This window comes from Cryptomeria japonica, unplaced genomic scaffold (assembly GCF_030272615.1).
Source record: "Cryptomeria japonica unplaced genomic scaffold, Sugi_1.0 HiC_scaffold_42, whole genome shotgun sequence".
NCBI classification, from domain to species: domain Eukaryota; kingdom Viridiplantae; phylum Streptophyta; class Pinopsida; order Cupressales; family Cupressaceae; genus Cryptomeria; species Cryptomeria japonica.
Window position 1 is genome coordinate 37,243 of NW_026728864.1, and position 11,118 is coordinate 48,360.

The 11,118-nt window shown below is 63.7% G+C and overlaps 1 non-coding gene across 1 annotated transcript; it reads left to right on the forward strand.

The window, feature by feature from the left end:
• The first annotated feature begins 5,084 nt into the window (after positions 1-5,084).
• LOC131862394 (5S ribosomal RNA) lies at positions 5,085-5,203 on the forward strand. The gene has a single exon (XR_009361410.1). It is a non-coding gene; the product is annotated as a 5S ribosomal RNA (ribosomal RNA).
• Positions 5,204-11,118: the final 5,915 nt, after the last annotated feature.

Sequence of the window (11,118 nt, forward strand, 5' to 3'; positions counted from 1 at the left end):
ACGAAAGGTGCGCACCATGGCGCCCACCAAGGTGCGCAGCCCAGCCAAGGCGTGCGCATCAAGGTGCGCACCCTGGCGAAGGTGCGCACCCGGGGCAAACCGAGCTCCGACTTCGTGCGCACCTTGGAGCGCACAAAGGGTGCGCAACCCAGCCAAGGTGTGCGCACCCCGGGCAAACCGAGCTCCGAATCGTGCGCACCTTGGAGCACACTTCGGAGCCCTCCTTGGTGCGCACCGATGTTGCGCACCTCGGAGCGCACCCGGGGAAAACAATGCAATTAACCCGACTTTCGACTTCGTGGGCACCTCGGAGCGCTCTCGGGTTCGCACCTCGGAGCACACCGAGGTGCGCACCTTTGATGCGCTGCCTTCACCAATTTCCAGAAAAGGCAAGAAAACATTGAGAAGGTGTGCGCACCGAGGTGCCCACCCTGGCGAAGGTGCACGCGAGGTGCGCACCCGGGGCAAACCGGGCTCCGACTTCGTGCACGCCATGCTGCGCACCTTGGAGGGCCATGGTGCGCACCTTGGAGCACACTTCGGAGCGCTCAATGGTGCCCAACCCAGCCAAGGTGCCCACCGCGGCGAAGGTGCACGCGAGGTGCGCACCCGGGGCAAACCGGGCTCCGACTTCGTGCACGCCGCACCTTGGAGCACACTTCGGAGCGCTCCTTGGTGCGCACCAGGGCGCGCAACCCAGCCGAGGTGCCCACCCCGGCGAAGGTGCACGCGGGGTGCGCACCCGGGGCAAACCGGGCTCCGACTTCGTGCACGCCATGGTGCCCACCGCGGCGAAGGTGCACGCGAGGTGCGCACCCGGGGCAAACCGGGCTCCGACTTCGTGCACGCCGCACCTTGGAGCACACTTCGGAGCGCTCCTTGGTGCGCACCAGGGCGCGCAACCCAGCCGAGGTGCCCACCCCGGCGAAGGTGCACGCGAGGTGCGCACCCGGGGCAAACCGGGCTCCGACTTCGTGCACGCCATGGTGCCCACCGCGGCGAAGGTGCACGCGAGGTGCGCACCCGGGGCAAACCGGGCTCCGACTTCGTGCACGCCGCACCTTGGAGTACACTTCGGAGCGCTCCTTGGTGCGCACCATGGTGCCCACCAGGGCGCGCAACCCCGCCGAAGGTGCACGCGAGGTGCGCACCCGGGGCAAACCGGGCTCCGACTTCGTGCACGCCGCACCTTGGAGCACACTTCGGAGCGCTCCTTGGTGCGCACCAGGGCGCGCAACCCCGCCGAAGGTGCACGCGAGGTGCGCACCCGGGGCAAACCGGGCTCCGACTTCGTGCACGCCATGGTGCGCACCAGGGTGCCCACCGCGGCGAAGGTGCGCACCCGGGGCAAACCGGGCTCCGACTTCGTGCACGCCGCACCTTGGAGCACACTTCGGAGCGCTCCTTGGTGCGCACCAGGGCGCGCAACCCAGCCGAGGTGCCCACCCCGGCGAAGGTGCACGCGAGGTGCGCACCCGGGGCAAACCGGGCTCCGACTTCGTGCACGCCATGGTGCCCACCGCGGCGAAGGTGCGCACCCGGGGCAAACCGGGCTAGGACTTCGTGCACGCCGCACCTTGGAGCACACTTTGGAGCGCTCCTTGGTGCGCACCATGGTGCCCACCAGGCCGCGCAACCCAGCCAAGGTGTGCGCACCAAGGTGCACGCGAGGTGCGCACCCGGGGCAAACCGGGGTCCGGCTTCGTGCACGCCGCACCTTGGAGCACACATCGGGGCGCTCCCGGGTTCGCACCGGCGTTGCGCACCGTGGTGGGCACCTCGGAGCGCACCGTGGTGGGCACCTCGGAGCACACCAAGGTGGGCAGCGAGGTGCGCACCTTTGATGCGATGCCTTCACTAATTTCCATAAAAGGCAAAAAAAAACGAGATTTTAAAATTTCCGTTTTGAAAGATAGTGAGAAAAAGGGAATGCTGGTGCCATCTTGAGCCCGCCCTGGTGCGCAGCCCAGCCAAGGTGTGCGCACCAAGGTGCCCACCCTGGCGAAGGTGCGCGCCCGGGCAATTAACCCAACTTCCAACTTCGCGCGCGCCAGGGTGGGAGCGCACCCAACAACCGGGCCTGGGAAGAGCCAATGCGAGAAACCCCACCAAACGCTCTGACAAAAAAAGAGGGGGCGCTCCAGTAACCCCGCTTCGGAGCGCACCCTGGGCAAACCCAGCCAGGGTGCCCACCCCGGCCAAGGTGCAGGCGAGGTGCGCACCCGGGGCAAACCGGGCTCCGACAACGTGCACGCCGCACCTTGGAGCACACTTCGTAGCGCTCCCGGGTGCGCACCTCAGAGCACACCAAGGTGGGCAGCGAGGTGCGCACCTTTGATGCGCTGCCTTCACTAATTTCCAGAAAAGGCAAAAAAAAGAGGAGATTTTAAAATTTCCGTTTTGAAAGATAGTGAAAAAAACGGAACGCGGGTGCCATCTTGAGCCCGCCCTGGTGCACAGCCCAGGTAAGGTGCCCACCCTGGCAAAGGTGCGCACCCGGGCAATTAACCCTACTTCCGACTTCGTGCGCGCCAGGGTGGCAACCGGGCCTGGGAAGAGCCAATGCGAGAAACCCCACCAAACGCTCCGACAAAAAAAGAGGCGGCGCTCCAATAACCCCGCTTCGGAGCGCAGCCGGGGCAAACCCAGCCAAGGTGCCCACCCCGACGAAGGTGCACGCGAGGTGCGCACCCGGGGCAAACCGGGCTCCGACAACGTGCACGCAGCACCTTGGAGCACACTTCGAAGCACTCCCGGGTGCCCACCGGCGTTGCGCACCGTGGTGGGCAGCGAGGTGCGCACCTTTGATGCGCTGCCTTCACTAATTTCCAGAAAAGGCAAAAAAAAATGAGATTTTAAAATTTCCGTTTTGAAAGATAGTGAAAAAAACGGAACGCGGGTGCCATCTTGAGCCCGCCCTGGTGCGCAGCCCAGGCAAGGCATGCGCACCAAGGTGCCCACCCGCGGTGCACGCCCGGGGCAAACCGGGCTCCGACTTCGTGCAGGCCGCACCTTGGAGCACACTTCGGAGCGCTCCTTGGTGCGCACCATGGTGCCCACCAGGGCGCACCCGGGGCAAACCGGGCTCCGACTTCGTGCACGCCGCACCTTGGAGCACACATCGGAGCGCTCCCAGGTTCGCACCAGCGTTGCGCACCTTTGATGCGCTGCCTTCACTAATTTCCAGAAAAGGCAAAAAAAAACGATATTTTAAAATTTCCGTTCTGAAAGATAGTGAAAAAAACGGAACGCGGGTGCCATCTTGAGCCCTTCCTGGTGCGCAGCCCAGGCAAGTTGTGCGCACCAAGGTGCCCACCCTGGCGGAGGTGCGCGCCCGGGGCAAACCGGGCTCCGACTTCGTGCACTGCATGGTGCCCACCAAGGCGCGCAACCCAGCCAAGGTGCCCACCGCAGCGAAGGTGCACGCGAGGTGCGCACCCGAGGTGCACACCCGGGGCAAACCGAGCTCCGACTTCGTGCACGCCGCACCTTGGAGCACACTTCAGAGCGCTCCTTGGTGCGCACCAGGGCGCGCAACCCAGCCAAGGTGCTCACCCCGGCGAAGGTGCACGCGAGGTGCGCACCCGGGGCAAGCCGGGCTCGGACTTCGTGCACGCCGCACCTTGGAGCACACATCGGAGCGCTCCCGGGTTCGCACCAGCATTGCGCACCTTTGATGCGCTGCCTTCACTAATTTCCAGAAAAGGCAAAAAAAAAAAAAAAACGAGATTTTAAAATTTCCGTTTTGAAAGATAGTGAAAAAAACGGAACGCGGGTGCCATCTTGAGCCCGCCCTGGTGTGCAGCCCAGGCAAGTTGTGCGCACCAAGGCACCCACCCTGGCCAAGGTGGGTCACGGGGTGGGTCCTAGGGTGGGTAACGGGGTGGGTACTAAGGTGCGTGCCAAGGTGGGTCATGGGGTGGGTGCCAAGGTGGGCACCAGGGTGGGTGTGCACCAACCCTAGCCAGGGTAGGTCACGGGGTGGTTGTCGGGGTGGGCGTCAAGGAGCCAAGGTGGGTGGCAAGTAGCCAAGTTGCGTGCCAAGGTGGGTGTCGGGGTGGGTGCCAAGGATCCAAGGTGGGTGCCAAGGAACCAAGGTGGGTGTCTGGGTGGGTGCCGAGGTGGGAGCCAGGGTGGGTCCCAAGGTGAGTGCAAAGGTGGGTGCCAGGGTCAAGGTGAGTGCCAATGTGGGTTCCAAGGTGCCAGGGTCAGGGTGAGTGCCAATGTGGGTTCAAAGGTGCTAAGTTGGGTGCGAGGTTGGGTGCGAGGGTGGGTGGGTGCCAAGGTGTGCTAGGTGGAAGCCCGGGTGGGTCGGCATCCCATGGGTGTCGAGTTGGGTGCCTGATGGGTGCTTCTTGTCAAGTTTTAGTCGTCGGGACTCATTTCGAGCCTTAGAGGTCGTTTCTTGTCCGGTTGCCCTGTCTTCGACCTGGGAACCCAATTTTGGTCCTCGGGTCCCATTTTTTTTTGTCTCGCATCCCACTTTTGGCCTGTGGCCTTTTCGGGGTCGATTCTCGTTTTGGGCATCAGAGCATGTTTCTTCTCCTAAAACCCAATATTTGTTTATTAAGTCTCGGAACACATTTTTGTTCTCGTGGACCCATCATGGGTCTTGGAACGCATTTGTGGTCCTTGGGTCCCATTTTGCATCCCGAAACTTGTGTTTTGGTGCTTGATCCCTATTTTGGGTGCCCACCTTGCACCAAGTGCGCACCCGGGGCAAACCGAGCGCCTTGGTGCACCGGGGCAAGATCGAGCGTGCACCCGAGGCGCCCCGAACATGCACCAAGGTGCACTCGGCCCACATGTGAGCGCAGGTCGTTGCGCCCGAGGTGGTGTGTGGGCACCGCGTTGCAGACGGGACACTGCACGCACACGACGCCCCGTCCAGGTGCACGCACGTAGGCCGGGCCGGGTGCACACCCGACGCCCTAGCAAGGTGCGCGCACCCGGGCAGGGCTCACACTTGGCGAACGGGGCGCACTTCGCGAGGGAGGGTGTGCACCTCGACGGGGGTGGGTGGCCGGGGTGGATTCGCACGTGGGTCGCGGTTTGCTAAGTACACACTGCGACAAGCTCATAACGGGTGCGATCATACCAGCGTTAGTGCACCGGATCCCATCAGAACTCCGCAGTTAAGCGCGCTTGGGCCGGAGTAGTACTGGGATGGGTGACCTCCCGGGAAGTCCCGGTGTTGCACCCTTTCTTAGTTTTTCGCCGGGCGTCGCAATGCTATTTGAATAAACCTTTTGCCCGTTTGCGTTCTCGTCGGGGCCGGGCCGGGCCGGGGTGCGCTGCCCGCACTACCGCGCGCGCGGGGGCGACACCGAGCGCGCACCCGAGGCGCCCCGAGCACACAGGCCACGGTGCAACCCGGGCGTTGTGCGCGCACCCCGGTGCGCCCGAGGTGCTGCGCGCGCACCCAGGTGAAATCGGTGTGCACCTCGGCCAGTGCGCGCTCGGTCGAGTCGCGCACGTTGGCCAAGGTGCACGGTGATGTTTCTTACTCTAAGGTTCCGCACCAGACGCCCGGGACAGGTGAGCGAAGCTGGGCGGGGCCGGGTGCGCGGCCGGGGCAGGTGCACGCAGCTGGAGAGAGCTTTGGAGCACACCAGAGGTGCGCACCTTGGAGCACACTTCGGAGCGCACCAATGATGCGCTCCATTCAAAAGTTTCCTGAAAAGGCAAAAAAAGTTGAGATTATAGAATTTCCCACTTGAGAGATTGTAAAAAAAAAAAATTTAAAATGAAGGAAACGCGGGTGCCAAGGTGTGCGCGCCCGGGTGCGCAGCCCAGCCAAGGTGTGCGCACCAAGGCGCCCACCCTGGCGAAGGTGCACGCAAGGTGCGCACCCGAGGCAAACCGGACAATTAACCCAACTTTCGACTTCGCGCGCACCTGCGCACCTTGGAGCGCACTTCGGAGCGCTCCTTGGTGCGCACCAATCTTGGGCACCTCGGAGTGCACCATGGCGCCCACCAAGGTGCGCACCCGGGGCAAACCGAGCTCCGACTTCGTGCGCACCTTGGAGCGCACGAAAGGTGCGCACCATGGCGCCCACCAAGGTGCGCAGCCCAGCCAAGGCGTGCGCATCAAGGTGCGCACCCTGGCGAAGGTGCGCACCCGGGGCAAACCGAGCTCCGACTTCGTGCGCACCTTGGAGCGCACAAAGGGTGCGCAACCCAGCCAAGGTGTGCGCACCCCGGGCAAACCGAGCTCCGAATCGTGCGCACCTTGGAGCACACTTCGGAGCCCTCCTTGGTGCGCACCGATGTTGCGCACCTCGGAGCGCACCCGGGGAAAACAATGCAATTAACCCGACTTTCGACTTCGTGGGCACCTCGGAGCGCTCTCGGGTTCGCACCTCGGAGCACACCGAGGTGCGCACCTTTGATGCGCTGCCTTCACCAATTTCCAGAAAAGGCAAGAAAACATTGAGAAGGTGTGCGCACCGAGGTGCCCACCCTGGCGAAGGTGCACGCGAGGTGCGCACCCGGGGCAAACCGGGCTCCGACTTCGTGCACGCCATGCTGCGCACCTTGGAGGGCCATGGTGCGCACCTTGGAGCACACTTCGGAGCGCTCAATGGTGCCCAACCCAGCCAAGGTGCCCACCGCGGCGAAGGTGCACGCGAGGTGCGCACCCGGGGCAAACCGGGCTCCGACTTCGTGCACGCCGCACCTTGGAGCACACTTCGGAGCGCTCCTTGGTGCGCACCAGGGCGCGCAACCCAGCCGAGGTGCCCACCCCGGCGAAGGTGCACGCGGGGTGCGCACCCGGGGCAAACCGGGCTCCGACTTCGTGCACGCCATGGTGCCCACCGCGGCGAAGGTGCACGCGAGGTGCGCACCCGGGGCAAACCGGGCTCCGACTTCGTGCACGCCGCACCTTGGAGCACACTTCGGAGCGCTCCTTGGTGCGCACCAGGGCGCGCAACCCAGCCGAGGTGCCCACCCCGGCGAAGGTGCACGCGAGGTGCGCACCCGGGGCAAACCGGGCTCCGACTTCGTGCACGCCATGGTGCCCACCGCGGCGAAGGTGCACGCGAGGTGCGCACCCGGGGCAAACCGGGCTCCGACTTCGTGCACGCCGCACCTTGGAGCACACTTCGGAGCGCTCCTTGGTGCGCACCATGGTGCCCACCAGGGCGCGCAACCCCGCCGAAGGTGCACGCGAGGTGCGCACCCGGGGCAAACCGGGCTCCGACTTCGTGCACGCCGCACCTTGGAGCACACTTCGGAGCGCTCCTTGGTGCGCACCAGGGCGCGCAACCCCGCCGAAGGTGCACGCGAGGTGCGCACCCGGGGCAAACCGGGCTCCGACTTCGTGCACGCCATGGTGCGCACCAGGGTGCCCACCGCGGCGAAGGTGCGCACCCGGGGCAAACCGGGCTCCGACTTCGTGCACGCCGCACCTTGGAGCACACTTCGGAGCGCTCCTTGGTGCGCACCAGGGCGCGCAACCCAGCCGAGGTGCCCACCCCGGCGAAGGTGCACGCGAGGTGCGCACCCGGGGCAAACCGGGCTCCGACTTCGTGCACGCCATGGTGCCCACCGCGGCGAAGGTGCGCACCCGGGGCAAACCGGGCTAGGACTTCGTGCACGCCGCACCTTGGAGCACACTTTGGAGCGCTCCTTGGTGCGCACCATGGTGCCCACCAGGCCGCGCAACCCAGCCAAGGTGTGCGCACCAAGGTGCACGCGAGGTGCGCACCCGGGGCAAACCGGGGTCCGGCTTCGTGCACGCCGCACCTTGGAGCACACATCGGGGCGCTCCCGGGTTCGCACCGGCGTTGCGCACCGTGGTGGGCACCTCGGAGCGCACCGTGGTGGGCACCTCGGAGCACACCAAGGTGGGCAGCGAGGTGCGCACCTTTGATGCGATGCCTTCACTAATTTCCATAAAAGGCAAAAAAAAACGAGATTTTAAAATTTCCGTTTTGAAAGATAGTGAGAAAAAGGGAATGCTGGTGCCATCTTGAGCCCGCCCTGGTGCGCAGCCCAGCCAAGGTGTGCGCACCAAGGTGCCCACCCTGGCGAAGGTGCGCGCCCGGGCAATTAACCCAACTTCCAACTTCGCGCGCGCCAGGGTGGGAGCGCACCCAACAACCGGGCCTGGGAAGAGCCAATGCGAGAAACCCCACCAAACGCTCTGACAAAAAAAGAGGGGGCGCTCCAGTAACCCCGCTTCGGAGCGCACCCTGGGCAAACCCAGCCAGGGTGCCCACCCCGGCCAAGGTGCAGGCGAGGTGCGCACCCGGGGCAAACCGGGCTCCGACAACGTGCACGCCGCACCTTGGAGCACACTTCGTAGCGCTCCCGGGTGCGCACCTCAGAGCACACCAAGGTGGGCAGCGAGGTGCGCACCTTTGATGCGCTGCCTTCACTAATTTCCAGAAAAGGCAAAAAAAAGAGGAGATTTTAAAATTTCCGTTTTGAAAGATAGTGAAAAAAACGGAACGCGGGTGCCATCTTGAGCCCGCCCTGGTGCACAGCCCAGGTAAGGTGCCCACCCTGGCAAAGGTGCGCACCCGGGCAATTAACCCTACTTCCGACTTCGTGCGCGCCAGGGTGGCAACCGGGCCTGGGAAGAGCCAATGCGAGAAACCCCACCAAACGCTCCGACAAAAAAAGAGGCGGCGCTCCAATAACCCCGCTTCGGAGCGCAGCCGGGGCAAACCCAGCCAAGGTGCCCACCCCGACGAAGGTGCACGCGAGGTGCGCACCCGGGGCAAACCGGGCTCCGACAACGTGCACGCAGCACCTTGGAGCACACTTCGAAGCACTCCCGGGTGCCCACCGGCGTTGCGCACCGTGGTGGGCAGCGAGGTGCGCACCTTTGATGCGCTGCCTTCACTAATTTCCAGAAAAGGCAAAAAAAAATGAGATTTTAAAATTTCCGTTTTGAAAGATAGTGAAAAAAACGGAACGCGGGTGCCATCTTGAGCCCGCCCTGGTGCGCAGCCCAGGCAAGGCATGCGCACCAAGGTGCCCACCCGCGGTGCACGCCCGGGGCAAACCGGGCTCCGACTTCGTGCAGGCCGCACCTTGGAGCACACTTCGGAGCGCTCCTTGGTGCGCACCATGGTGCCCACCAGGGCGCACCCGGGGCAAACCGGGCTCCGACTTCGTGCACGCCGCACCTTGGAGCACACATCGGAGCGCTCCCAGGTTCGCACCAGCGTTGCGCACCTTTGATGCGCTGCCTTCACTAATTTCCAGAAAAGGCAAAAAAAAACGATATTTTAAAATTTCCGTTCTGAAAGATAGTGAAAAAAACGGAACGCGGGTGCCATCTTGAGCCCTTCCTGGTGCGCAGCCCAGGCAAGTTGTGCGCACCAAGGTGCCCACCCTGGCGGAGGTGCGCGCCCGGGGCAAACCGGGCTCCGACTTCGTGCACTGCATGGTGCCCACCAAGGCGCGCAACCCAGCCAAGGTGCCCACCGCAGCGAAGGTGCACGCGAGGTGCGCACCCGAGGTGCACACCCGGGGCAAACCGAGCTCCGACTTCGTGCACGCCGCACCTTGGAGCACACTTCAGAGCGCTCCTTGGTGCGCACCAGGGCGCGCAACCCAGCCAAGGTGCTCACCCCGGCGAAGGTGCACGCGAGGTGCGCACCCGGGGCAAGCCGGGCTCGGACTTCGTGCACGCCGCACCTTGGAGCACACATCGGAGCGCTCCCGGGTTCGCACCAGCATTGCGCACCTTTGATGCGCTGCCTTCACTAATTTCCAGAAAAGGCAAAAAAAAAAAAAAAACGAGATTTTAAAATTTCCGTTTTGAAAGATAGTGAAAAAAACGGAACGCGGGTGCCATCTTGAGCCCGCCCTGGTGTGCAGCCCAGGCAAGTTGTGCGCACCAAGGCACCCACCCTGGCCAAGGTGGGTCACGGGGTGGGTCCTAGGGTGGGTAACGGGGTGGGTACTAAGGTGCGTGCCAAGGTGGGTCATGGGGTGGGTGCCAAGGTGGGCACCAGGGTGGGTGTGCACCAACCCTAGCCAGGGTAGGTCACGGGGTGGTTGTCGGGGTGGGCGTCAAGGAGCCAAGGTGGGTGGCAAGTAGCCAAGTTGCGTGCCAAGGTGGGTGTCGGGGTGGGTGCCAAGGATCCAAGGTGGGTGCCAAGGAACCAAGGTGGGTGTCTGGGTGGGTGCCGAGGTGGGAGCCAGGGTGGGTCCCAAGGTGAGTGCAAAGGTGGGTGCCAGGGTCAAGGTGAGTGCCAATGTGGGTTCCAAGGTGCCAGGGTCAGGGTGAGTGCCAATGTGGGTTCAAAGGTGCTAAGTTGGGTGCGAGGTTGGGTGCGAGGGTGGGTGGGTGCCAAGGTGTGCTAGGTGGAAGCCCGGGTGGGTCGGCATCCCATGGGTGTCGAGTTGGGTGCCTGATGGGTGCTTCTTGTCAAGTTTTAGTCGTCGGGACTCATTTCGAGCCTTAGAGGTCGTTTCTTGTCCGGTTGCCCTGTCTTCGACCTGGGAACCCAATTTTGGTCCTCGGGTCCCATTTTTTTTTGTCTCGCATCCCACTTTTGGCCTGTGGCCTTTTCGGGGTCGATTCTCGTTTTGGGCATCAGAGCATGTTTCTTCTCCTAAAACCCAATATTTGTTTATTAAGTCTCGGAACACATTTTTGTTCTCGTGGACCCATCATGGGTCTTGGAACGCATTTGTGGTCCTTGGGTCCCATTTTGCATCCCGAAACTTGTGTTTTGGTGCTTGATCCCTATTTTGGGTGCCCACCTTGCACCAAGTGCGCACCCGGGGCAAACCGAGCGCCTTGGTGCACCGGGGCAAGATCGAGCGTGCACCCGAGGCGCCCCGAACATGCACCAAGGTGCACTCGGCCCACATGTGAGCGCAGGTCGTTGCGCCCGAGGTGGTGTGTGGGCACCGCGTTGCAGACGGGACACTGCACGCACACGACGCCCCGTCCAGGTGCACGCACGTAGGCCGGGCCGGGTGCACACCCGACGCCCTAGCAAGGTGCGCGCACCCGGGCAGGGCTCACACTTGGCGAACGGGGCGCACTTCGCGAGGGAGGGTGTGCACCTCGACGGGGGTGGGTGGCCGGGGTGGATTCGCACGTGGGTCGCGGTTTGCTAAGTACACACTGCGACAAGCTCATAAC